This window comes from Coffea eugenioides, chromosome 7 (assembly GCF_003713205.1).
Source record: "Coffea eugenioides isolate CCC68of chromosome 7, Ceug_1.0, whole genome shotgun sequence".
In the NCBI taxonomy this organism is placed as follows: Eukaryota; Viridiplantae; Streptophyta; class Magnoliopsida; order Gentianales; family Rubiaceae; genus Coffea; species Coffea eugenioides.
In genome coordinates this window covers 8,999,792-9,022,537 of record NC_040041.1, presented here as the reverse complement: position 1 = coordinate 9,022,537, position 22,746 = coordinate 8,999,792, and the positions used below count along the sequence as shown (strand labels likewise).

The window sequence follows — 22,746 nt, the reverse complement described above, 5'->3', positions numbered from 1 at the left end:
ATGTACATTAACAATATGTACATTGTAAGGCTAGAAGATTATTATTATTATTTTTTTTTGTGTTGAACTCTACAAGGTAGCATGCAAAAAATTCCCCACCCTTTATATTGTTTCTCAATGTGCTACCAATTAAGACATCAAGCTAACACGAATTGATGATCTTCTGATTTTTATTTTTTTTTTTCTGATTGCATCATATGTTCCACTAACACAGTTGCTGCATCTATCATTTTCGCACTTCTCTTTTTTGCGCTCTCAAAAGCACTTTCTACGATTCATTTGAAGAAATCTGTCACCTTTGAAGTTGTACCATCATAGCGCATAGTGCATTTTTCTAACCTAATTTACATTGATCTGATTGTAGGTTATGGTCAATGATCCAAATGCAAGTTCTCCTCAGTTTTCTACGGGGCTAATTGGGAAGGATAATGCAATTGCAAGACATGGAATTCATGAGCTGTATCAGCTCTTCAGTATTAGTTTACCAGGCCACAGGCTTATATCAGGAAGCAATACAATCTACCTAAGGCAGTCAAGTGGTGGATACATATATTCAATGGGGTCATGTATGATTACCTTCGTCTTGAAGGACCGCCAGTACAAACAAATTAGAGGTTGAAGTCCTGATGTTACTTTAGCAAGGATTGATCATTAGTTTGACAGTTTAGGAATTTTTTTTTTTAATTTTAAGGATAACTATTTAGGAAATTGTAGTTCAAAATCTCTAGGCTCTCAAAGGGGAGCTACGATGCATTCATTTATTTCTTGGCACGACAACAATTAGTGATCAGCAATGCAGAGTGCTCTGCATTCTCAATTGTAAGATAGTTATTCAGCTATACAAATTTCGATTGATGCATTTTTATCACGTTCTGTGTTTTACTGAGACTTTGTCGTTCATGCAAATTTTTAAAACAAAAATAATATTGTTGCATGACATTACAATCATTCTAATCAATTTAACTGTTTCTTTACTTGACAAAAATGCGTTTTCTGGTCCTAATTTTTTTCCCCTTGGACATGCTGTAGAGACTGGTCCTCTTGTATATATGTTCCCCCTTGGGCTTATAGTTAAACTTTGTCCTACATTAAAGTTTTATTCCACTTAATCCCAGCAATTCGGTCATACAACAATGTGTGTCATTGCGAGAGGAAAAGGTGTCACGTTTGAATCTGTCTTCCTCCACAAAAGGATTATTGTCACCTTCCACCGCATGATGATATACTTGGTAGTACTAGTACCTACCTCAGTCTTTGCCAATACATTTGTCCAGAAAACCTCTATCTTGGCGTAGTAAAGAATCTAAGGAGTAAGGAAGTAGATACCCAAGAAAATGGCCAAATCGCCAGAGACAGAGCACCCAATCAAAGCCTTCGGATGGGCCGCAAGGGACCATTCCGGTTCTCTTTCCCCTTTCAAGTTTTCACGAAGGTAATACTATTAATGCAGTATTTGCTGGGCTTTCACATTACCTACTAGGACATGTTCATTTGTTGACGTGTATTTGGTGGTAATAGAACTTTAATAGACTGGGATTGTTCGGTGCAGGGCTACTGGAGATAATGATGTACAGTTCAAAGTTATGTACTGCGGAATATGTCATTCGGATATTCACATGATCAAGAATCAATGGGGCATGAGTAGCTACCCCATGATACCCGGGGGCCGGGTGAAACACCAATTACCATACGTCAAAGTTAACAATGAACTAAGAAGCACAGAAAAACTGCGTTAATCTCTTCATTTGTGGTTCTTTATCAAACAAGTTGGTGCAGGCACGAAATTGTGGGCGTTGTAACAGAGGTTGGTAAAAATGTGAAGAATTTCAAGGTCGGGGATAAGGTGGGCGTGGGATGCTAGGTTCAATCATGTTGGAAATGCGATAGCTGCAACAACAATTTGGAGAACTGTTGCTCTGGACTAGTACTAACATACGGTGCCGAAAACACGGATGGAACCATCACCTATGGTGGCTACTCCAATATGAAGGTTCGTGACGAGCATTTTGTAGTTCGCTGGCCGGAGAATCTTCCTATGGATGCCGGTGCCCCTCTTCTATGTGCTGGAATCACAACTTACAGCCCCTTGAGATATTACGGACTTGACAAACTTGGAATGCACATTGGTATTGTTGGTTAAGGTGGGCTTGGACATGTTGCTGTGAAAATGGTCGAGGCATTTGGGACTAAAGTCACTGTTATCAGCACCAATATTAACAAAAAGAAGGAAGCTATCGAGAAACTTGGAGCTGATAATTTTTTGGTTAGCAGCGACCAGGACCAGATGCAGGAAGGCAGCATTAAATTAAGAAAATAATACTCTATACGACACACAATCCTATGCGACATATATATATATATATAAAGTAAAAGATAGTTCACCTCTTATGTTTTAATTATGCTAATGTCTACATCTGTTATGTCAGCGTCTCGTGATTTTTCAATTGCCTTTTGTACCTAAACTGGTAGATTAACAGTTTCGATTCTCGTGTCCTTTGTATAATTAATATGGCTTAGTGAGGATGATCGTTCCGACTCGGATAGTCTGGGTCTCGGCTTGTGGCACTTCTGGAAGTGCTGCCTCGGCAATCTACTTGGCGAGGTGATGTCGACCCATTTGTCACCTCGGCTAGGACCTCCCGTCATAGAGCCGAAGTGACGTCTAAGTGCCTGACAACCGGAGAAAGGTGGGATGTGACCTCTGACACTTGATGGAAAGCTGCTCTGACACATGCGCCGCCTGACTATTGCAACTGTTCCGACGCGCCTTTTCGCAGAAATATCAAATCAACTTGATACGCTGACCATATCGGATCTCTAGGGACCTATACCGGTAATCCCTCTCTCCTGTCCGTCTCTTATAAATACCCAATGTTTCTACTGAGAAGAGGAAGGACCATTTTTCTGGTAAAGCAACAGACACTGATTTTCTCAACTGTTATATCACTTCTCTAATCCCGAACTAACTTAAGTTTCGGAGTTATACCGGGGGATTCAGCCCCTCTTATAACTTAAGCAGGTGACTTTGCCGCTGTGATCTTTCCAAGCCGGGACACTTCCAACTCTCGGGTCACTCCAGTCGGTCAAAAATCACCTCTTCAATTGGCGCCGTCTGTGGCAACGCGAAGACATCAGAGGATGAAGCCTACGCGTTCTAGGAGCAGGAAAGCTCTCACTATTGGGGCTGAGCAAAGTAATGCAGCTCCGCAGGAAGATATTTCCGAAGGGCAGGAGTCCCCAAGAACTTAACCCGCAAACGAAGAAGCCATAACCCGTATGGCCGAGTTTGTGACCGAGAACCCTAACATCTTCAAGGAGTTAGGAAGGTATCTGAAGAGACAAGGCAAGCAAAAGGCCGAGTCCTCTAAAAGGAAGTCGGATGGATCTCCTAAAGGTTCATCTGAAGAAGAATCTGATGGGAGGCGCCTAAGCCGGAGTGCTTCAAAACGGGCATTCTCCAAGGCCACCTCTAAGGTAGCCTTCCTGACCAAGGCACTTTCCCGAGGACTCTTGGGACGACGACCTGAGGAGGAACCTCGGCCCTTGGGACCATCCGGGGTGAACTACATGAGGGCCCACCCTTTACGGATGACATCAACGAGGAGAGGCTTCCCCCCAACTTTAAACTCCCCTCGATACAATCTTACGACGGCCGAGGTGATCCCGAGTACCACCTCCATGCTTTCATCTAGGCCTTCCGCCTATATTGCATCCCTGACTCAATCATATGCCGGGCTTTTCCAGTATTCCTCCAGGGGACAGCTCGAAAATGGTTATGGGGTTTAGAACCTAGGAGCATCTCAACCCTAGGGGAATTAGTGGAGAGATTTCTCCACCGGTTGGTATCCTCCCGACCTACGACCAGGACCTCGACTTATCTGCTGAATATGCAACAGAACCAGGGAGAGTCACTTCGGTCGTACGTCCAGAGATTCCATGAGAAAAGCGTACAGATACCTGACCCCAATGAGCAGGTTACCATCACTGCTTTTACCCACTGGCTCATTGCCGGGGTATTCAATACGGGGATCCATAAGAAGTATTTTCGCACGCTCCACGAACTGTGGTTGAAGGTCGAGAAGGGCATACAGGCCGAAGACCTCAACCGCATGAAGAAAGAGGTCCAATCCGCCCGCTCAAGGACTGATCCACGAAAGGGAAAAGACGCTGGCCGAAGTGAAGTAGGCACAGGAAGTGGCTTCCAAAGTCCTAACCGAGATCGCCGCAGCGTGTTTGACAGGATATCCAAGGGAAAATCATCCATCCTCGAGTCTGAGTTTACCCCTTTGAACACCACCCGATCCTGGGTATTGTCCGTGATGGAACAAAACAACCTCGGGAGGGCACCTCCGAAGATGTACGGTAGCAGAGACAAGAGGAATTCGAACCTCTACTGCCTGTATCACCGAAACATCGGGCGTGAGATCAAAGACTGCAACGATCTCAAAAGGGAGATTGAGAACCTCATCAGGCAGGGACACCTAAAGCAGTTCATTCGTCGAGGTGGAGGTCACCAACGTAATGAACCCCGACGCGACGGCCGGGGTGACCAACGCCGAGACGAAAGGCGGACGTCGAGAAGCAGCTGCAGACCCCCTGAGGATCCTAGGGAGACAAAAAGGCCTCCCCGAGACGGATCTTCAGGTCATGGGTTAGGATATGGGCCTAACATAGCCGGAGTCATCAACACCATCGTCGGAGGTCCGACGGGAGGAGATAGTCAGAACTCCCGGAAGAGGACCTACAGGCAAGCTAACCTGGATCAGGCCGAGTCAAGCTCCCGCCTATCCGATGTGGTCTCTTACGGACCCAGCGGCCCTGTCCCAACTGTCTCGAGCAGCCATGAGGCTTTGGTGATTGAGGTACTCATGATAGGGTGTTAATTGTTAGTAATTTTATTGTTAATTCTCCTCTTTATCCTTGCCAAATATTGCTTTAATTGTCAATATATATTTATATTTGGTATTTGGATATAATTTCAGAAAGTGGAGCAGAAAAGTGCTAAAAGGGGACCTTCTTGAGAAGATTTCTCCACACGTGAGAAACTTTCCACAATCAGCCCAAATTGTGCAAACCAACGGAATTGCTGATGAAGAGTTGCCTTCCTATTATTAAGTCCTGGCAAGTCCACTAACAATAAGAAATCAAAAGGAGACAATTCTGCGGGGACCACGTAACATTGATTTAGAAAATGTGTTCTTCTTTTGGGAGATGTACTCATTAGCCATAGGTGGACTTTGATGATGAAAGTAGCTTTTCTATTTGCTTCCTACGTAACTAGTTCTCTTATGAAAACTAGTGCAGAGGAGAATTAGAGAAACAAGCTTCAAAAGACATTAGACTAGTTTTAGTTTTCTCTCCAGGAAGCTCCGTAGGAGGATAGAGATAGTTTTTGGTTTTCAGAGGAGGAGTTCTTCCTTCCTTGTTGTGTGGTGTGCAACTTTTCTTAAAAGAGTCTAGCGAGACTCTTGTTTCTTCCTAAATTCTTAGTTAGTTATTTATGTATTTGATTCCATTTAAATTGCGTGAGAATTTTATCATGAGGCGTGGCTAATCTTCTCCTCTAGTCAAGGATCAACGCGAAGACGCAGTCCCAAATATCTGTGAGATCTAATTAATTTTACGTGTTCCTTAATTTATTAATATTTGCATGTTTTCTATTTTAATTTCCATGGGATTATTTTGTTAATTGGATATCAAGGGTCCGATGTGCAATTTGACTTATTAATCTCCTGTCAAATTAATCAATTAAATCCGTAATTGTTTAGTTGGTTAATATTAGTGACAACTAGTATTTTCACATACTAGGGGGACATGCAATCTGATTTAAATAACCCTCGTAGCGTGTTATTAATTTGGGTTAGGCTTTTCTAGTTTTTAATGCAATTAGGAAATTAATTCCTACGGTCGTACCTAGGAGTATTTCCTGGTTAGGGGTAATCAACGGTCGTACCTTGGTTATCAATAAATTAAGGAAAAGCTGGTCGTTAGAGTTTTTCGGCGACTATAACTAACCTGTTAATAAAATTAAGTGAACCTTCTTTGCATCAATGATCGGATGAAAGGAATGTGTCTGCGTAGTTGTATCCTTGGCTAGAATTTATTTATCATTTATTTAATTGCTATTTACAATTGTATTAATTAATTATTTATTTTTGGTTAAATTATTTAATTATTTTTAGTTAAATTGTTTAATTATTTTTAGTTTATTTCTGATAAAAATCCCCCGTGTCCCGAACTTGAAAGGAATCAAATTTTTCCCAGTCCCTGTGGATTCGACCCTACTCACTACTATACACAGAAAATTTATTTTTCTCGAGTAGGTATTTATTATTGCACAGGCTCGACACCTGTCAATTTTTGGCGCCGTTGCCGGGGACTGGCGTTAATCATTTGTTTCTTTTTAAGTTCATTTTTTTCTGGTATTTTTCTAGTTTATGCCTCGCTCTTCTCGTACAGGCGAATTAATTTTCGACCCTGAAGTAGAGAAGATCGCGCGTAGAACGAGGAAAGAAACCAGGCGGCTCAGGGAGGAGCAATACGATATTGCACCTCAGGGACTTGATCCAGAGGTTGAGCCGACAAATTTGTCTGGTGACAATTCAAGTGATTCAGACCAAGAGGAAGTCACTATGGCAAATGCACGAACACTAAGGGAGTTGGCTGCTCCAGATTTAAATCAGCAGCCCTTGTGCATTACTTTTCCACATTTAAATGATGACGCTCCCTTTGAACTAAAATCTGGTCTAATTCATCTCTTGCCATCTTTTCATGGTCTACCAGGTGAGGAGCCCTACAAGCACTTGCAAGAGTTTGACGTCGTTTGCAACAGTATGAAGCCTCCGGGAATTACTGAAGAGCAAATAAAGATGAGGGCCTTCCCCTTCTCTTTGAAGGATTCCGCAAAAGACTGGCTCTACTACCTACCGCCTGGTAGTATCACCACGTGGGATCAACTGAAGAAAAAATTCTTGGACAAGTACTTTCCGGCATCTCGAGCTGCAAGCCTAAGGAAGGAGATATGTGGCATCAAACAACACCCAGGCGAGTCACTCTATGAGTACTGGGAGAGGTTTAAGAAACTGTGCACCAAATGCCCTCAGCATCAGATAAGTGAGCAACTGCTCATTCAATATTTCTATGAGGGGTTGCTTTTCAGGGACAGAAGCATAATCGATGCTGCAAGTGGAGGGGCATTGGTGAACAAGACTCCTCGAGGAGCCTGGGAGTTGATTGAAGGGATGGCTGAGAATTCACAGCAGTTTGGTTCAAGAGAGGACATCCCGACGCGTAGGGTGAATGAGGTAGAAACATCCTCTATTCAACAGCAACTCTCCGAATTGACATCTTTTGTGCGACAACTAGCTGTGGGGAATACATCGCAAGCCAAAGTGTGCGGGGTATGCACTGCCGTGGGTCATCCTACGGAAATGTGTCCATTGGTTCAAGAAGAAACTGCTGAACAGGTGAACATGGCTGGCCACGCGCCCGCGCCAAGAAAGCCGTACGACCCATACTCAAGTACCTACAATCCTGGTTGGAGGGATCACCCCAACCTTAGTTATGGAGGAAATAGGCAGTCTAACTTTGTGCCAAATAGACAGCAAGGACACCAACAGCAGTACCATCATCGCCCACCACCACTTTCAAACTCAAGTCCGTCCATGGAAGAGATGATGAAGCAATTACTTGCTAATCAACAAAAGACGGATTCAGACCTGCAAAGCATGAGAAATCAACTGGGACAGGTGCAATCATTGCAAAATCAAATGAATCAAATGGCTATAACAATCAACCGTTTGGAGTCCCAAGTTCAAGGAAAATTGCCATCTCAACCTGAGGCAAATCCAAAGAATGTAAGTGCAATGACTTTAAGGAGTGGCAAGGAAGTTCAAGGACCCGAACCGGTGATTCCTAAAGACAAGGACGAGGAACGGATTGAGAAAGAATTGGAAGAGGAGGGCACAGACAACAAAAATGCAAAGGTACCCTCGAACCCAATTCCTACAGCTAAAACTAATCCACCTCCCTTTCCTAGCAGGTTAGAGAAACCAAAGAAGCAAGACAAGGAAAAAGAGGTCCTGGAGATTTTTCGCAAGGTGGAGATCAACATACCCCTACTGGATGCGATTAAACAAGTACCCAGGTACGCAAAATTTTTGAGGGACCTGTGTGCCAACCGCAAGCGGTTGAAGGGGGATGAACGAGTTATAGTTGGGGAGAATGTTTCAGCAATTCTACAAAGAAAGCTTCCACCGAAATGCGGAGATCCAGGTATGTTTACTATTCCTTGTAGGATAGGTAATACTTTGATTGGGAAGGCCATGTTAGACCTAGGAGCCTCGATTAATGTCATGCCAAAGTCCATTTATGCTTCATTGAACTTAGGCCCTTTGAAAGAGACTGGGATAATAATCCAATTAGCTGACAGGACCAATGCATACCCTGACGGGTTGATTGAAGATGTTTTGGTAAAAATTAATGAATTGGTTTTTCCAGCTGATTTTTATGTGCTCGACATGGAGGATGAACACTCCCGTGATCCGTCACCTTTGTTGTTAGGTAGACCCTTTTTTAGCACAGTCTGAACCAAAATTGATGTTAATAAGGGTACTTTGTCTATGGAATTTGATGGTGAGATTGTTCACTTTAACATCTTTGAGACCATGAAATATCCATCCGATTCAAATATTGGCTCTGTTTTCTCGATAAATGTTATTGACCCTGCTATACAGGAGGTTTTTGAAATTGAAGGCAGGGATGAACTAGAGGTCGTCCTGACCAGGCACTTTGAGTCCGAAACAACCTCTAGGGTAGAGTTGAGTGAAGAGCTTAAATGCGTGATTGGATCGTTGCAAACGTTACCAACCACGAAGACAAGGTATGATCTTGCACCGATTTTCATACCCGAACCTCACCAAAGGTTACTTCCATCTGTGGTGCAGGCACCTGTCTTGGAACTAAAACCACTGCCGAAACACCTAAAGTATGTATACTTAGGTGAAGGGGAGACACTTCCAGTGATCATCTCCGCGGGTTTATCAAAGGTTCAAGAAGAGAAACTACTTCGAGTTCTTAGGGAACACAAGCAGGCGATAGGATGGACCATCGCCGACATCAAGGGAATTAGCCCTGCGGTGTGTATGCACCGAATTCGACTCGAGGAGAATGCTAAACCCGTACGGCAAGCTCAACGGAGATTAAATCCTCTCATGATGGAGGTCGTAAAGAAAGAGATTTTAAAACTGCTGGACGTTGGAATTATATTTGCAATATCAGATAGCCCGTGGGTAAGTCCAGTACAGGTGGTCCCGAAGAAGGCAGGGGTGACAGTGGAATCAAACCAAGAGGGTGAGCTCGTACCAATTCGAAAGCCCACCGGATGGCGACAGTGTATCGATTACCGAAAGCTAAATGCCGTCACGAAAAAAGACCATTTCCCCCTCCCTTTCATTGACCAGATGGTGGAGCGATTAGCATGTCGAGCTTACTATTGTTTCTTGGATGGATTTTCAGGTTATTTTCAAATTGCCATCGCACCCGAGGACCAAGAGAAGACTACTTTCACCTGCCCATTTGGAACATTTGCATACCGAAGGATGCCATTTGGATTGTGTAATGCACCTGCTACCTTTCAAAGATGCATGGTAAGTATCTTTTCAGAATATGTTGAGAAGATTATTGAGGTTTTCATGGACGATTTTAGTGTATATGGTGAAAGTTTTGAAAACTGTCTAGATAACCTGAAATTGATCTTAGTAAGGTGTATAGAAACTAATCTCGTGCTTAATTGGGAAAAATGTCATTTTATGGTTGAACACGGGATAGTTTTGGGTCATGTTGTATCATCTACAGGTATTGAGGTTGATAAGGCAAAAATAGATGTTATATCTACTTTACCTTACCCCGCGAGTGTGCGGGAAGTTCGTTCCTTCTTGGGTCACGCAGGTTTCTATAGAAGGTTCATCAAGGACTTCTCAAAAATTGGAGCACCCTTGTTCCAACTTTTGCAAAAAGATGTGTCCTTCGAATTTGATGAAACATGTAAGGGGGCATTCAATAAGTTAAAGGAGTTATTGACCACTTCACCTATTATCCAACCCCCTGACTGGAACCTCCCATTCGAGATCATGTGCGACGCCAGTGACTATGCAGTTGGTGCGGTATTGGGTCAAAGAGTAGGAAAAGCAGCTCATGCTATTTACTACGCATCTCGAGCCTTGAACGGAGCTCAATTGAACTATTCAACCACCGAAAAGGAGCTTTTAGCAGTTGTTTTTGCCTTAGAAAAATTTCGGTCTTATTTACTTGGTGCTAAAGTTATTATTTTTTCTGATCATGCAGCTTTGCGGTATCTGTTGACCAAAAAAGAGGCAAAACCGCGATTGATACGGTGGATATTGTTGCTACAGGAGTTCAACCTGGAGATCCGAGATAAGAAAGGGGCGGAGAATCTGGTAGCAGATCACTTGAGTCGAGTACAAGTCGTCGAAGATGACATCCCATTGAGAGAAGCATTCCCCGAGGAGCATTTATTTTCTATTAACTCATCTTTGCCTTGGTATGCAGATATTGTTAATTTTCTAGTCACTGACAAATTTCCTACAGGATGGCCTAAGGCAAAGAGAGACAAGTTGAGGAGCGATGCAAAGTTCTACATTTGGGATGATCCTTACCTCTGGAAGCGGGGTGCTGATCAAATCATCCGTAGATGTGTAAGTGAAGTTGAATTTCAATCTATTCTAGCCTATTGTCACTCTTTTGCATGTGGAGGTCACTTTGGACCGAAGAGAACGGCTCGTAAGGTGCTAGAGAGTGGATTCTATTGGCCAACTCTATTCAAGGATGCCTACTCATTTTGTAAGTCATGTGATAAGTGTCAAAGAGTGGGTAATATCTCTCGTAGGGATCAAATGACTCAAACCCCAATGATTTTTGTTGAAATTTTTGACGTTTGGGGCATTGATTTTATGGGTCCTTTTCCTTCTTCCTTTGGTTTTTTGTATATATTGCTTGCTGTAAATTATGTTTCGAAATGGGTAGAAGCAAAGGCCACCCGCACTAATGATTCCAAAGTGGTTGCAGAATTCGTTAAGTCTAATATTTTTGTTCGCTTTGGGATGCCGCGAGCAATTGTAAGTGATCGGGGTACTCATTTCTGCAACAAAAAGATCGCTGCAATTTTTAGGAGATATGGTGTCTTGCACAAAGTCTCTACATCATACCATCCTCAGACAAATGGTCAGGCGGAAACATCGAACCGAGAGATCAAATCAATTCTAGAAAAGATGGTCCGACCCGATAGGAAGGATTGGAGTGTGAGACTAGATGATGCACTATGGGCATATAGGACAGCATACAAGACACCCATTGGCATGTCCCCTTACCGATTGGTATTTGGAAAGCCATGTCATCTCCCGGTCGAGTTTGAGCATAGAGCATTTTGGGCGGTCAAACAATGCAACATGGATATCGAGGAAGGCGGAATTCAAAGAAAGTTACAATTACTAGAGTTGGAAGAAATTCGAAATGAAGCATACGAGAATGCAGTGATCTATAAGGAGAAGAATCAGATCTTTCATGACCAACAGATCTCTAGGAAGACATTCGTCTGTGGGCAAAAAGTTTTACTATACCACTCCAAATTGAAACTATTTCCAGGTAAATTACGTTCTCGTTGGATTGGCCCTTTTGTTGTGACTAATGTCTTTCATTATGGTGCAGTAGAGATCCAAAGTTTGAAAACAGAGAAGAAATTTGTGGTGAATGGTCATCGTCTCAAGCCGTATTATGAAGGATTTCCAATTGAACGGGTGGAGATGATGCAACTGGAAGACCCGATTTGCTTAGTTTAAGCAAATTCTGGACTCCGTCTAGCCAAAGACGTTAAAGAAAGGCGCTTTTGGGAGGCAACCCAATTTTTGATTTTGTTGGTTTTTGTTGTGCGATTCGTTAAATATGTCGTTTCTCATCTGGGTATTGCTTAAATTTGATATTTTTCTCTACTATGATTAGGACAGGTGATCATGGCGTGCCCGTACGAAGAAGGCACGCATTAATCTCACAAGTTCCAACTTCAAGGTCAGAGGATGTTTCTAAAACATGGCATGCCCACGCCATGTTCGTAAAATCTCAACATTACGAAGTGGAATCTTGGCGTGCCCGCGCGGAGAGGGCACGCGTTAATGTTCAAAACTGATTCTCAAGGTCAGAGAATGTTTTTTCTAATCTTGGCGTGCCCATGCCATGTTTGACGAACTAAAACAAAAAAAAAAATCAAAAAAAGAAATCAAAAAAAAAAAAAAATACAATTACTTTCTTTCTTAATATGCAGTTTAGTTATCAACAAATCAATTTCTGAATTTAAAAAAAAAAATGTAAGATCAAAAAAATTTTTTTTTTTCTTTCTTTTTTTTTTTTTTTTTTCTTTCTTTCTTTCTTTTTCTTTTCTTTCTTTTTCTTTTCTTTCTTTCTCTTTCTTGCCAAGCCGCTGTCCCTTTCTTTTTCTTTCTTCTTCGGCTGCGAACCTCACCCAACCGCCGCCCACCCCAGCTCTTCTCGCCGCTGCCTCGGCTCTCCTCGCCAAGGGTGACCACCAGCTCATCTGACCTCCTTCACCCTTGCCATAGCCACCGCCTCCAAGATCCGCCTGAAGCCCCGAAAGCCGAGCACCACCAGATCCAGCTGCCGCAAACTCTTCTCTCTCACAGCCACCACCTTCATCGCACTACTGGCTTCGTATGCACGCGCCTGCCTCAATCTCTTTCTATTATTTTTTTTTATTTTCTTATTTTATTATTGCAGTATGTTTTTATTATTTTTATTACAGTACGTTTTTGAAAATTTTGCGTGTTTGGACTACCTGACATTTCTATTCCTCCTTAGTTGGGTACTTCTGTGTTACTTTGCTTGTTTCTTTTTACTTTGCTTGATTTTTATTTATTTAGTAGATTGACTTGTGAATTGAATGTCCAATCGTTAATCATTATATATATATATATATTTTAGGTCGAATTGTGTTTAATCTGCTGTACTTTGTGTCTAACTGTGGGTAATTTGCTACAGTTGTTTGTTCAATTGGGAGGTGCTTTTACATTTGGCTAAGTTTGGAACCACGAGTGTTTATTGATTGCATTTGTTATAAGTATTGAGATATCTGTATAACTTGCGAGTGAATGCAGTGTGCATTTTGTTCATTGAATTGATTTTTCATTTGTTAGTGCTTTGAATTTCTTGTTTCCATTATTCGTTAGCAACTGTTGTCTATTGTGGTTTGGAGTGCAATTTGGAAAGAATGGTGAAACCACGATCCCGATCCTTTGACCTCCGCTTCGCCTCCTCCAACTACAAGTGCTAATAGCTGGCACCAGCTTCAGGGGAGTTTTGTTGTCCTTCTTCTTATTTTTACTGTTTCATTATCACATTGAGGGCAATGTGTGATTTAAGTGTGGGGGGGATTTGGGTTTAGTTTTGATTGGTGTTTCTTTAATTTGCTGCCTTTCTTACTAGTGTTTTGATGAATAAATGTGGCATCTCACTCGTCTATTGCTGGTTATGATTTATTCTATGAATTTAGTTTAAGTGGCAAGTAAAAGCATGTTATCTTGGTAAATATCATGAGTTTAATGACTTGGTGCAAATTGTGGTTAAATTGTTTAGGCAATATAAATATTTTACTAGCAATTGTTGTGTGGATTAGGCAATTGTTGATCTTAGTTCTCCATATTAGGAGATGACGTGGGCCATGATCTTTAATTATCTGGTTTTCTGGTGCTTTAATTGTGATTAATAAATGACCCTACTCCGCTAGTGTCGTCACCCAGTAACCGGGAGTCTTCACCACAAGTGTCGACTTTCGCGTCAAAAAGTGACTATATATATGAGTAGTTAGTCCTGAAGCTGTGAAGAGTTGAGTAACTGGGCTCTTTCATCTAAAAATGTCAGAGTTCACGTCAAAAGACTTGAATAGCTTGGGACTGAGCATTTATTGAAAAAAAAATTATTATAAAAAAAAATAAATAAAAAAAAGAGAGAAAAGAAAATAATAAGTAAGCTTATGATTATGTTGGCCTGCCGATCCTTGTTCTTCAATGTTGAGATTTTGATTTTCAGTTGACCCAATTGCTAACTTTTGCTAGTTTAATATTTTGATTTCTTAGACGACTTAGCCATGAATTGGACGAGTCTATGATTTCAGGAGCTAACCGGGAGAAATATGTCTTGACACTCAGCCACTAAAACTTGATTTTGGGATAAGCGTAGCTTGGCAGTAAATGAAATGAGAGTTAGCCATTGTTGAGTTTAGTGTTCCCATGCTTGAGGACAAGCATGATTTAAGTGTGGGGGGAATTGATAGGGTGTTAATTGTTAGTAATTTTATTGTTAATTCTCCTCTTTATCCTTGCCAAATATTGCTTTAATTGTCAATATATATTTATATTTGGTATTTGGATATACTTTCAGAAAGTGGAGCAGAAACTTTCTTGAGAAGATTATTGTGAAACTCTGTACAATTGGCCCATATGCATGGTGTAAACCAACGTCCATTTCTTTCTATAATGAAAAGGAATTGAATTGCATTTGGCTGGCCAACATCTCAATTAGGTGGGGACCGCGAAGACTTGACCATTGTGTAAAGACCATTTCCTTTCTTGATTCACGGTGCCTTTGTGGAAAGTAGCCTTTGCTTTTGTTTTCGGTGGAGTTGATTAGGTAGGGAAAGGAATGTTTTCTTTTGTGAGCGTAGAGTGAAGTTTCGAATTGGCTTGTTTTATGGGGAGAGCCGCACATTTTGCGAGAGTCAGTTTTTCTTCTTCTCTTCCGTCTGGGCAGAGAAGTTTTTAGTTTTGGGGTGAAGATTTCTTGCGTGTCTTGTTTTCTTCCGTCTCTTCCATGAGATTATTTTTATTGTATTAGACTACAGAGAATACAATTCTTATTTTTAATTATTAGTAAGAGATAAATGTCTTTGAGTTCAATTAAATTGCGTGGGAATTTTCTTATGAGGCGTGGCTAATTTTCTCCTCTAGTCAAGGATCAACGCGAAGATGCAGTCCTAAATATCTGTGAGATCTAATTAATTTTACGTGTTCCTTAATTTATTAATATTTTCATGTTTTCTATTTTAATTTCATGGGATTATTTTGTTAATTGGATATCAAGGGCCCGATGTGCAATTTGACTTATTAATCTCTTGTCAAATTAATCAATTAAATCCGTAATTGTTTAGTTGGTTAATATTAGTGACAACTAGTATTTTCACATACTAGGGGGACATGCAATCTGATTTAAATAACCCTCGTAGCGTGTTATTAATTTGGGTTAGGCTTTTCTAGTTTTTAATGCAATTAGGAAATTAATTCCTACGGTCGTACCTAGGAGTATTTCCTGGTTAGGGATAATCAACGGTCGTACCGTGGTTATCAATAAATTAAGGAAAAGCTGGTCGTTAGAGTTTATCGGCGACTATAACTAACCTGTTAATAAAATTAAGTGAACCTTCTTTGCATCAATGATCGGATGAATGGACTGTGTCTGCGTAGTTGTATCCTTGGCTAGAATTTATGTATCATTTATTTAATTGCTATTTACAATTGTATTTATTAATTAATTATTTTTGGTTAAATTGTTTAATTATTTTTAGTTTATTTCTGATAAAAATCCCCCGTGTCCCGAACTTGAAAAGAATCGAATTTTTCCCAATCCCTGTGGATTCGACCCTACTCACTACTATACACAGAAAATTCATTTTTCTCGAGTAGGTATTTATTATTGCACAGGCTCGACACCTGTCACAGCCCCAATGCGCTTCACATTGTGTAAGGAGAACATCACTAAGGACTCGAGACAAGGCAAGTTCCCTAGTGGTGGTACTTGTTCACACTTGCCCAATTTCTCCAACCTGAGGCGTACCAGATTCCGAAGTATCAAATGATCCTTTGCCACCATCCACGACGGAAACCTTGAACCTTTGAAACCGTTAATGGCTAAACTTTTCAAGTTTGGGTGAGGTTGGAGACCTTCCATGACACTATTGATATTGTTGTCATCACAATCTTCTTTCCTGTCATTCCATGAAAGTCTTAAATCTTGAATGCTTGATTTTTCGGACAACTTTGCTTTTGCTGCTGATTCAAAGCTGCTCACATTCTCAAGTCCAAATATTTCTAACTTGTCTCGGAGGTTGCGCAAGTGTTCCAACTCCTCAAGTTGACATCCCTTGTCTTGGCTTACCACGAAGTGGGGCAATGTCTGAAGATTAGCCAGCTGCCCAATTCCCGGGAACAAACATCGGATCTCCAAAAGAAACTCGGAATACTCGAAATGCCTCAAGTTAATTAAATTGCTAAACTTTTTAGGTATCTCTTTCAAGTAAACTACTTTCAAGGTCATCAAATTGTAGAGCTTTGTGATGGAATCTGGCAGAGTGATGATACGAGTTTTACAGATATCAAGATATCTTAAATGTTTCATATTACCAACTGCATTCGGGAGATGAGCAACATCCCGGCAGTTTACTATTAACACACAAAGATATCTAGATGTTTCCAATATGTCTTCGAGCACAATACCACGACCCACAAGATGAAGCGTTTGTAAATTTGGAGGAATCCCTTCGATCTTCTTTAACACCATCCCTCGACTCAGAATAATGGTCAAATGCATGACTTCATCATCATGACTGACTACCATGCCATCCTCTGTATTTAAGAAACAATTATTTGACACTTGCAATGAAAGATCATGCACAAGGTCGTGCATCCGGCAGCGCTTGATTCCATTAATGGAATTCTCAGAAGTAGCTTGCAACAAAGAACTCCGAAGCAATATGTTGAAATAGTCACTGCCTACATCCTCCATTTGCAAATGACCTCCCTTGGCATCATTAATCAATCCCTGGGCCATCCAAATCTGTATCAAGCTTTGTTTTTCCATATCAGTGTCCTTCGGGAAAATGGAACAACTTGCAAAGCATTGTTCCACTGACAATGAAGGTAAGTTTTCGCAACTCAGCATCAGGACAGAAATGACTCCACCTTCATTATTGGCCGACTCATTCCATATTTCACTCTTCTCAAGCTTCAACCATTCCGAGGCATCCTTTTTGGAATATAACAAACCCCCAATCACTTTGATAGCTAATGGCACACCGCCACACTTTTTCAGTATCCTTCTGCCAATGTCCACCAGATCTTGAGTCTTTCTTGCACCACCATCTGCAAAAGCTAGTTTTTCAAACAACATCCAGCTATGATCATCTGAGAGGATGTCTAGATGATGCAAACCAGATGTTTGCATTGCTGAGGCTACCTCATCACTACGTGTGGTAACCAATATTTTGCTTCCTGGAGCACCCCCTATTGCCAACAAACGTCTCCTCATGCCATTCCATTTCTGTCGATTCTCATTCCAAATATCATCAAGCACAAGCAAGTAACGTTTTCCTTTCAGATTATCTTGAAGCTCCTTCACCAATGTTTCCCTGTTTGTTGTGTCAGCACTTTTTCCCTTAAGGGATTGTAGCATCTCATTCAACAGCCTTTCCACTTTGAAATCATCAGACACACAAACCCATATTGTTTCATCAAAATGTTTCACTACACTGTCATTTTTTAGCACCAGCTGTGCAAGGGTTGTTTTACCCTGGCCACCCATCCCAACTATTGAGATGACAGGTAAATCCTTCTTATAGTCTGAGCTAATTAACATGCTTACAACTTGAGATATCTCAACTTCCCTTCCCACCATTTCTGACTCTTCCACAAAAGGATCAGTCCACCGATCCTCTTTGTGATCAGCAGACGTCATGGGTAGTTGAACTGGATGAAGCCCTATTTGATTTGCACGTCTGTATGCTTCCTCTAGAGATGCGCTAACATTCTTGATCTTGTTAGCCATCTCTAGACGAAAGGAAATAGGATTTGAGGAAGAAAAGAAGTTGCGTACCTTGTCGCGCTTCCGATTCTCAACCTTCTGCCGCAGAACTTCATATCCGAAGTCATCTAACACGATCTCCGCATCACGTGCTATGGACTGGAGCCTTTTCAGCCAAAGCTGCACGGCTTTGCTTGTTGATTGCTTGCCTTCAGCATCAAGAATCAAAGCTTCCATCATCTGTACTTCCTCAGCAAGCTTCTCAAGGTCTTTCTTGACAGCCCATACCCGGCTGACCTCGTGGGCAGCTAGTGGAAGTATCTTATTCAAGATTACAATAACAAAACTAAGTACAGCTTCAGGCATCTTCTGTGAAACTCTTAACAGATGAAGGTAAACTGCTTTTGTTGAATAGTTGGACTATTTTTTGCAGCAAGAGATGCTCAACATTCAACAGCTAGAGTTACAAAGCACTGAATCCATTACCTATCTTTTATTTTTTTCCAAAACGAAATTTCCTGGACTCCACTGAAAGAATTATTATATTCTAGCAGTACATATTTTTGTTTTTTCCCCTGGCTTTTGGTAAGGACTTCACATGTTAAAGCAAAAATAGTACTTATGATAACAATAATTAGAATAGTATAAAAGTCTCGGATGCAATGTGGTAACTTAAAGAAGGAATGAGTGAGACTTCCAGACTAATGGCATGAAAAATTAAAGAAAAGGGATGGAAAGTTTTGCCCAACATTGAAATTTCAACCTCATAATGGTCAATAACTATTATTAAGTGTGTCCAAACCTGGGCTCCAGTTATCAGAGAAGTTAATGCACTATATGCAAATGCCTAACCATACGTCCAAATTGTGGTCTCCACCAATACATCATCCATGAATATTGTATTGTAATAATGTAGAGGGCCTGGAAATCGAATTATTCCCATCTACTGAATTGATGAAAATAATTCAGCTTGATGAGCGGATCAAGAAAAGAACAAGAATATAAATTCCCGTGGACGCATCAGAACAGCGTTTGGTTGTATAATTTGACAATGTCAATATCTAAAGACCCTTCAACTAAAAATGGCAATTAACGAATGTTAAACAACACAGTCAACTGAATGTTGCAAATACACTATACACAATACACGATGAATAATTCAAATAATCAGATTACAAGGACTTCATTCATTTAATCCAAGAAAAGTTTATATAACGACTGTGAACTTGTTGGCAGACACTATGAGCCGGAGATGTTTCGATTTTTCTTGCAGTACATGCAAATATTATCACATACAAGAAGCTAGTGTTGAACAGAGGACCAAGAGTTTGTCTCGATCCAATTGAAAGCTGTAGGGCTCAAGAACGCATCAGGAATGCCAAAGGAGCTGACCAACGAAAGTGCATGTGGTCTCAGTTCCCCGCAAAGCTTTGCAACTTCTTTTCTCACTGCTGCAGCATTGTCTGCTGACAGGTAACCATATCGGAGAAATGCAGTCTTCGTCCAGGGTAACCAGGGCATACATGGATCTCAAAAGACCTGATGTGCTCTAACAGGAAGATCCACAATCGATTAGCCATGCACTGTAAGAAGATATTTAGCCAACGGATGTTGTTCATCTTATTTGTCAACATTCAATTATCAACTAGATGCAGAAAATCGTATGGAAATTTCCATCCGCAACACGACATGAGCACAAGATAAGCTCCACAAATATGGAATTAGGTCTATTCCTGGACTACAAGTATCAAAACGTTATATTTCTTAAAACGTACACATAAATCGCAAGAGTCTAATGCTCCAAATAACATTCTACATTAGCAATCCTACCAGCATTGAGACCGGAGTTTGCAATTTTGTGATATAAAATCATAGAATTGTAATGATAGGATTGAAAATTTAACACTTACGGTGCTAAATAAACTGAAAACCTGAAACTAAAGTTTCTTAAATTTTTAAGTTTATGGAAGAAGATATCACTGAATTTCCCACTAGAAGGAAGATGTTTTTTTGTAAGAGAAAGAGTTTCAACTTTGTCTTTTAAGCATCAATTAGCATGCTCTAAAAAAAACTCCTAAGTGCTTACAGAAGATTAACGGATCAAGAGAATTAACCCAGATGTCAAGAAAAAAAATGCATCCAGTGAGTTACAGCTAAAGTCCCACATAAAAAAATTACAACGATCAACTTCCGTTTTTTGGGAAAGATATATTGATATATGGACAAACAACATATTTACTAACTATAGACAGGTTGACGCTTACAGTATGTTACAATGAGGCCAGAAGGCTATGGACTTGTTCCTTACTTTTCCTCGCTCGATTTTCCTTTCAATACATTGTTCGCTAACCATGCTTAGGGTGCATGGGCAGCCCTCAGCAGTTTTTGATGGAAAATTTTTTTCTTTGATGTTGATACAGGAATTTTGCTGTTTCTTATTGGCTAAAATGAAGTGTGCAATAGTTATTTTTCCAATACAATTGTTTCGCTGTCTATAATTTCAAAACAGACACAAAATAAGAAAAAGAATGACTTGTTCTTTTCCTGATTCCTTTCCAACTAAGGGCAGAGTGTAGTTGGGCAGCATGTTTTGCATTTTGCAATGAAGATGATGGCTTCTGAAAACTCATTGAATTTTTCCAGGACGGGAGTGGTGAATTACAACATACAACATAGAAATTGTAGTTGAGATTTGAGATGGAGATTTGCAACCAGCAAAGTACTAAAATTGCAACGGAGCTCTGCCAATCATCTATGCACAAGAGGATCTTCGCATTCTTCTTTTATTAGTTTGAGTTGGTTAAAGCAATTATACAATGCTGTGGTGACTTATGGTGACTTCACTTGTAAATATTTAATAATAAAATACTGAAAAAACTGATTGTAAGCAAACCCCACAGTCTAGACCATAGTTATTAAACCCAACCCGGGAAGGAACCCGGCGAAGGGGTGGGTCAACGGGTTACTGGTTCAACCGGTGGGTGAGTGGTTGAACCGATGGGTCACTAAATATATTTAAATATTATATTTCATAATTTTTTATATAAGATATATGATATAAATTGTAATAAATAATGCCATAGTAAAAGCTCATTTAATTTAATTTGCTATAAAATAATTAATTCATATAAGAATCAATTAAATATAAAGTTATTTAGTAATACACCAAACTTCAAGTGTAAAATTTTATCTATATTTAGTGTAATAATGTAGCTTATTTATGAATTTTAAGTGTAAAAAATTATTAAATTAATATTTGTCTTTGAAATGAATTATGTAACGTGTTATTTTTGAAATTCATTTTATAAATTATAGAGTTTGAAGGGTACTAATTTTTATTAAAAGATTTCAAATAAATTTATTTTAGAGAAAAAAAAGATAGAATTGAAAAAACATATATATATTATAATAAAGACCTTTTATGAACAAATTTCGGAGCAGCCTAGTGGTAAGCATACGTTAGTGATTGGTGGAGGTCCAAGGTTCGAGTCTTGACAAAGGCAATAAAATTTTTCCACCAAAACCGGTCCGTGGACAAAACCGGCCGGTTCCCGGTTTAGCCCAGTCCGACCGCCGGGCCGTTGACTAGTCAACGGTTCCGTTGCTCAAACGATCCAATTTAAGACTCGGCTCGGCCTAATAGCCGGTTCGACCGCCGGGCCGGGCCGGGTTTAATAACTATGGTCTAGACTAGTACTTTTAGCGACCATGTTGTTACCAGTCATTTAGGTTTTCAAGTCCCGTGAACTTGAAAAGTAAGGTAAGCAAGTAAAGTATTAAATATTACCATAAAATTGGTAAATTTAGCCATAAAAATAGTAAGCTTTGATATCCGATGAAAATTACCTTTTATTGCAACAAGTTACCATTTTTGCAATGAAAGTTACCAATTATTTCATTAATTTTACCAAAAAAATGTCAAATATTCTTTTAAAAGAATATTAGTGAAAATGATTTTTTAGAGAAAATCATTCAAAGTGTCCCTTATATTTTGTAAAATGACTTTTTTCGTCCCTCACTTTTAAAAGTATATTTTTACGTCCTTTACAAATTCACATTGGTCAAATTTGGTCCCTACCTAAGTTTTTGACTAGTTTTTTACCAGAATTCATCACGTGCCTTACATATAATCATTTTTAGGGGCAAAATTATCAAATTAAAATTTATATTATCCAATCTATAGTCCCTTACATTTCACAAAATGAATTATTTCATCTCTTATATTTCAAAAAATAATTTTTTAATCCCTTACATTTCACAAAATGAATTTTTTCATCCCTCATTGACCATGTGTACAAATAGTTTTTTTAAAAATTTATGTATATAACTATTTGATTTCACCCAAACTATATGAATAGCATGTAATATCTCTATTTGATTTCACCTAAACAAACTAATTGTAATTGTATACATGCTACTCAATAGATATATACATGGATTTAAATCTAACAATTTTGTTTTAAATCCATACATATATATTTGATTTTACCATATTAATCTATTCAATATTTGTAGTCTTTCTCTTCTGGTAATAATTCATTTATTGAGTTGTGTAATAAGGTCATCTAATTAATCGGTCCTAATTTAAATTCTATAGTCATGCTAACAAATTGGAGTTTAAATCTGAAATTTTTACTCGCCACCTTTAATACCAACAATTGAATTTCTTACCTTGTAATTGTTTTAAAATTTGAAAGTGTCAATCACTTACTTTTTTTTTTGTCATACTTTTCTTTTGTTTATTTTTCTGTCCAAATTTAATTCGATAGAAACGCTTGATAATAGTTAGAATTAAATGTCTTTTTTATTTTCAATTTTCAAGTAAAAGAAAATGAACATGAGTGAAAAACTAACAAATTTTTTAAACTCCTG

The 22,746-nt window shown here is 39.7% G+C and overlaps 1 non-coding gene and 1 pseudogene across 1 annotated transcript; one reads left to right on the top strand and one right to left on the bottom strand.

The window, feature by feature from the left end:
* Window positions 1-1,334: 1,334 nt before the first annotated feature.
* Window positions 1,335-22,746, top strand: part of LOC113777387 — a 44,360-nt pseudogene continuing 22,948 nt past the window's right edge.
* Window positions 7,005-7,111, bottom strand: LOC113778948. The gene has a single exon (XR_003469411.1). It is a non-coding gene; the product is annotated as a small nucleolar RNA R71 (small nucleolar RNA).